We start from the raw sequence: 6362 nt of genomic DNA on the forward strand, positions 1-6362 counted from the left end.
ACTATAAATTCCAAAATATCAATGAAACTTAGCTCCAATCAGATGAGCGGGACTTATAGCTTTTTGCCTCTTGAATAGTTTTAGCATTTCACTCTATCCATTGAAGTTCAGAATGATTGGCATCTATAGGAACTCAGAGTTCAGATAGTGTTATTGATTCTCCTAGTTCAGTATGTTGATTCTTGAACACAGCTACTTTATGAGTCTTGGCCGTGGCCCTAAGCCCTTTGTTTTCTAGTATTACCACCGGATACATAAATGCCACAGACACATAATTGGGTGAACCTTTTTAGATTGTGACTCAGCTTTGCTAAAGTCCCAATTAGAGGTGTCCAGGGTTCTTAAGCACACTCGTCTTTTGCTTTGGACCTTGACTTTATCCGCTCAGTCTCAAGTTTTCACTTGACACCTTCACGCCACAAGCACATGGTTAGGGACAGCTTGGTTCAGCCGCTTAGGCCAGGATTTTATTCCTTTAGGCCCTCCTATCCATTGATGCTCAAAGCCTTGGGATCCTTTTTATTACCCTTGCCTTTTGGTTTTAAGGGCTATTGGCTTTTTGCTCTTGCCTTTTGGTTTTAAGAGCTTTTGGCTTTTTCTGCTTGCTTTTTCTTTTTCTATTTTTTTTCGCCATTTTTTTCTTTCTTTTTTTTTCGCAAGCTTTCTGTATTCACTGCTTTTTCTTGCTTCAAGAATCAATTTTATGATTTTTCAGATTATCAAATAACATTTCTCCTTATCATCATTCTTTCAAGAGCCAACATATTTAACATTCTTAAACAACAACTTCAAAAGACATATGCACTGTTCAAGCATTCATTCAGAAAACAAAAAGTATTGTCACCACATCAAAATAATTAAACTAGTTTCAAGGATGAATTCGAAACCATGTACTTCTTGTTCTTTTGTTTTTAAAACATTTTTCATTTAAGAGAGGTGATGGATTCATATTCACTACTTTAAGGCATAGACACTTAGACACTAATGATCATGTAATAAAGACACAAACATAGATAAACATTTAACATAAGAAAACAAAAAACAGAAAATTTAAGAACAAGGAATGAGTCCACCTTAGTGATGGTGGCGTTTCCTTTTTGAGGAACCAATGATGTCCTTGAGCTCTTCTATGTCTCTTCCTTGTCTTTGTTGTTCCTCCCTCATTGCTCTTTGATATTCTCTAATTTCATGAAGAATGATAGAGTGATCTTGATGTTCCACCCTTAGTTGTCCCCAATATTTGTGTGGAGAAAAATGTATCCCCTGAGGTATCTCAGGGATCTCTTGATTTGCAGTCAAATGTTCTACCACTAAGCTATAGACCCTTGAGATGAATCTCTCCATCTCCTATGACTCGGAGGTGGAAGCTTTTGTCTTCCCTTTCCTCTTTCTAGAGGTTTCTCTGGCCTTAGGTGCCATCAATAGTTATGGAAAAACAAAAAAGCTTATGCTTTTACCACACCAAACTTAGAATATTGCTCGCCCTCGAGCAAGAGAAGAAAGAAAAGAAGAAGAAGAAGAGAAAATACGGAGGAGAGGGAGGGGTTTATATAGTGAGGGGAGAGTGGATGGATGTGAGTGGTGAAGGGATAATAGGGAAGAGAGTTTGAGGTGATTGGTGAAGGGTTTTGGGGAAGGGTGTTTATTGGGAAGAGAGGATGAATGTTGAGAAGAGGGAAGAGTATGAGTGGAGGTAGGTGGAGATCCTGTGGGGTCCACAGATCCTGAAGTGATCTGTGGAGCCCACAAATCCTGAGGTGTCAAGGATTTACATCCCTGTACCAATTAGGCATGTAAAATGCCCTGTATATGCAATCCTGGCATTTAACGCCAGACTACAGCATGTTTCTGGCGTCAAACGCCACTTCCATGCTTGTTTTGGGCGTTCAACGCCAGTCTGCAGCATGTTTCTGGCGTTGAACGCCAGTATGGTGCATGTTTCTGGCGTTAAACGCCAGTCTGATGCTTGTGTTTGGCGTTTAATGCCAGCTTTCCTCTGGGTGCAATCCTGGCGTTTAAACGCCAGACTGTTGCTTGTTTCTGGCATTTAACGCCAGTTTCATGCTCTGTTCTGGCGTTAAACACCAGCCAGATGCTCTTTACTGGCGTTTAAATGCCAGTAAGCCCTTCCTTCAGGGTGTTCTGTTTTCAATGCTATTTTTCATTCTGTTTTTTATTTTTCAGTAGTTTTTGTGACTCCACATGATCATCAACCTAATAAAACATGAAATAGAAATAAAAATAAAAATAAAATTAGATAAATAAAAATTGGGTTGCCTCCCAACAAGCACTTCTTTAATGTCAATAGCTTGACAGTGGGCTCTCATGGAGCCACACAGGTGATCAGGTCAATTTTATAGACTCCCAACACCAAACTTAGAGTTTGGATATGGGAGTTCAACACCAAACTTAGAGTTTGGCTGAGACCTCCCAACACCAAACTTAGAGTTTGACTGTGGGGGCCTTAGTTGACTCTGTACTGAGAGAAGCTTTCTATGCTTCCTCTCCATTGTTACAGAAGGAGATTCTTGGGTTTTAAACATAAGGTTGTCCTCATTCAGTTGAAGGATCAATTCTCCTCTGTCTACATCAATCACAGCTCTTGCTGTGGCTAGGAAGGGTCTTCCAAGGATGATGGATTCATCCTCCTCCTTCCCAGTATCCAGGATTATGAAATCAGCAGGGATGTAAAGGCCTTCAACCTTTACTAACATGTCCTTTACTAGTCCATAAGCCTGCTTTCTTGAGTTGTCTGCCATCTCTAGTGAGATTCTGGCAGCTTGCACCTCAAAGATTCCTAGTTTCTCCATTACAGAGAGGGGCATGAGGTTTATCCCTGACCCAAGGTCACATAGAGCCTTCTCAAAGGTCACAAGGTATTAAGAACTTTCCAGGATCCTGTTTCTTCTGAGGCAATGTCAGTTGATCCAGATCACTTAGTTCATTGGTGAGTAAGGGAGGTTCATCTTCCCAAGTCTCATTACAAAATAATTTGGCATTCAGCTTCATGATTGCACCAAGGTACTTGGCAACTTGCTCTTCAGTAACATCCTCATTCTCTTCAGAAGAAGAATACTCATCAGAGCTCATGAAGGGTACAAGGAGGTTCAATGGAATCTCTATGGTCTCTAGATGAGCCTTAAAGTCCTTTGGTTCCTCAAAGGGAAACTCCTTGTTGATCACTGGACGTCCCAGGAGGTCTTCCTCACAGGGATTCACGTCCTCTTCCTCCCCTGTAGGTTCGGCCATGATTGTTAATTCAATGGCCTTGCACTCTCCTTTTGGATTTTCTTCTGTATTGCTTGGGAGAGTACTAGGAGGGATTTTAGTGACCCTTTTACTCAGCTGGCCCACTTGTGCCTCCAAATTTCTAATGGAGGATGTTGTTTTATTCATGAAACTCAGAGTAGCCTTAGATAAATCAGAGACTAAATTTGCTAAGCTAGATGGCTTCTGCTCAGAATTCTCTGTCTGTTGCTGAGTGGATGATGGAAAAGGCTTGCTATTGTTAAACCTATTTCTTCCACCATTATTAAAGCCTTGTTGAGGCTTTTTTTGATCCTTCCATGAGAGATTTGGGTGATTTCTCCATGAGAGATTATAGGTGTTTCCATATGGTTCACCCATGTAATTCACCTCTGCTATTGCAGGGTTCTCAGGATCATAAGCTTCTTCTTCAGAAGATGCCTCTTAAGTACTGTTGGATGCAGCTTGCATTCCATTCAGACTCTGAGAAATCATATTGACTTGCTGAGTCAATATTTTATTCTGGGCCAATATAGCATTCAGAGTGTCAATTTCAAGAACTCCCTTCTTCATAGGCGTCCCATTATTCACAGGATTCCTTTCAGAAGTGTACATGAACTGGTTATTAGCAACCATGTCAAAGAGTTCTTGAGCTTCTGCAGGCATTTTCTTTAGGTAGATAAATCTACCTGCAGAGTGGTCCAGTGACATCTTTGATAACTCAGACAGACCATCATAGAATATATCCAGGATGGTCCATTCTGAAAGCATGTCAGAAGGACACTTTTTGGTCAGTTCCTTGTATCTCTCCCAAGCTTCATAGAGGGATTTTTCTTCTTTCTGTCTGAAGGTTTGAACATCCACTCTAAGCTTGCTAAGCTTTTGAGGAGGAAAGAACTTGGCTAAGAAAGTCGTGACCAGTTTATCCTAAGAGTTCAGGCTATCTTTAGGTTGAGAGTCCAACCATACTCTAGCTCTGTCTCTTACAGCAAACGGGAAAAGCATAAGCCTGTAGACCTCGGGATCAACCCCATTGGTCTTAACAGTATCACAAATCTGCAAGAATTCAGTCAATAATTGAAAAGGATCTTCAGATGGAAGTCCATGAAACTTGCAGTTCTGTTGCATCAGAGAAACTAATTGAGGTTTAAGCTCAAAATTGTTTGCTCCAATGGCAGGGATTGAGATGCTTCTTCCATGTAGATTGGAATTAGGTGCAGTAACATCACCAATCATCTTCCTTGCATTATTGTTGTTAGGTGCGTCTGCCATCTCCTTTTCTTGTTCGAAAATTTCAGTAAGGTTGTCTCTGGATTGTTGTATTTTAGCTTCTCTTAGTTTTCTCTTCAGAGTCCTTTTAGGTTCTGGATCAGCTTCAACAAGAATGCCCTTTTCGTTGTCCCTGCTCATATAAAAAAGAAGAGAACAAGAAAAGAAGAGGAATCCTCTATGTTATAGTAAAGAGGTTCCTTATTGTTAGTAGAAGAAGAAAGGGAATAAGAGTGAAGAAGAATGGATAATCCAAACACAAGGGTGAGGGTAGGAGCAGAGATATGAGATGAAAAGAAGTGTTAGTAGATGAATAAATAAATAGAAGGAGATGAGAGAGAAGGGAATTCGAAAATTAAACAAAATAAAATAAAAAAATTTTAAAATTAAATTTAAAATTCGAAAATTAATAATTAAAATTAAATTAAAATTAAAACAATTAGTTAATTAAAATGAAATTTTAAAAAAGAGGGAAGGAATTTTCGAAAATTAAAGGTAGAAAGTTAGTTGGGCAGTTTTGAAAAAGATAAGAATCAAACAAAAAGTTAAGTGGTTAAGAGATTTTGAAAATCAAATTTTGGAAAGATAAGATTGAAATTTGAAAAAGATGTGATTGAAACAAAAATATAAGATTGATTGAAAAAGATTTGAAAGTCAAATTTTGAAAAGATAGGAAGTTAGAAAAGAAGTTAGAAAATATTTTAAATTTGATTTCGAAAAAGATATGATTGAAATTGAAAAAGATATGATTGAAAAATATTTTGAAAAAGGTTTGAAAAAGAAATTTAAAAAGATTTGATTTTGAAAATTAAAGTTGATTACTTGACTAACAAGAAACAAAAAGATTTGATTTTCAAATTTAAAGATTGAACCTTTCTTATTAGGCAAGTAACAAACTTTACATTTTTGAATCAATCACATTAATTGTTAGTAATATTTTCGAAAATTATGAGATAAAATTAAGAAAAAGATTTTTGAAAAATATTTTTATAATTTTTGAAAATAAATAAAAAAAATGAAAAAGATTTGATTTTTGAAAAAGATTTCGAAAAAGATAGGATTTTCAAATTGAAAATTTGATTTAACTCATAAGAAACAACTAAATTTTAAAAAGTTTTGAAAAAGTCAACTCAAATTTTCGAAAATTTATGAGTGAAAAAGGGAAAGATATTTTTTTGATTTTTGAATTTTTAATGATGAAAGAGAAAAACACAAAATTGACTCAATGCAAGAAAATTTTGGATCAAAACATGTGATGCATGCAAGAACACTATGAATGTCAAGATGAACACCAAGAACATTTTGAATGTCAAGATGAACACCAAGAACTTATTTTTGAAAAATTTTCAAGAAAAGAAAACATGCCAGACACCAAACTTAAAAATTTTTATTCTTTAGACATTAACAAATTGAAAATGCATACGAAAAATAAGAAAAGACACAAAACAAGAAAATATGAAGATCAAACAAGAAGACTGGCCAAGAACGACTTGAAGATCATGAAGAATGCTATGCATGAAATTTTCGAAAATAATTTTTAGAAAATAAAAAAGATGCAATTGACACCAAACTTAAAACTTGACTCAAGACTCAAACACGAAACACAAAAATTTTTGGTTTTATGATTTTGTAAATTTTTTTTTTGGATTTTCAAAAATAAGAAATAAAAAGCTTAAAATTAAAATAAAATTACCTAATCTGAGCAACAAGATGAACCGTCAGTTGTCCAAACTCGAACAATCCCCGGCAACAGCACCAAAAACTTGGTGTGCGAAATCGTGATCATTCCATTCCTTGGTAACGGCGCTAAAAACTCAATACGCACGTTCATGATCTTATATCTGTTT

General features: G+C 36.5%; 1 non-coding gene across 1 annotated transcript; it reads left to right on the forward strand.

Moving 5' to 3' along the window:
- Positions 1-4011: 4011 nt before the first annotated feature.
- On the forward strand, positions 4012-4119 carry LOC148561391 (small nucleolar RNA R71). The gene has a single exon (XR_015887561.1). It is a non-coding gene; the product is annotated as a small nucleolar RNA R71 (small nucleolar RNA).
- Positions 4120-6362: the final 2243 nt, after the last annotated feature.

Source organism: Arachis ipaensis, chromosome B6 (genome assembly GCF_059453495.1).
Source record: "Arachis ipaensis isolate K30076 ecotype BB chromosome B6, ASM5945349v1, whole genome shotgun sequence".
Lineage (NCBI taxonomy): Eukaryota > Viridiplantae > Streptophyta > Magnoliopsida > Fabales > Fabaceae > Arachis > Arachis ipaensis.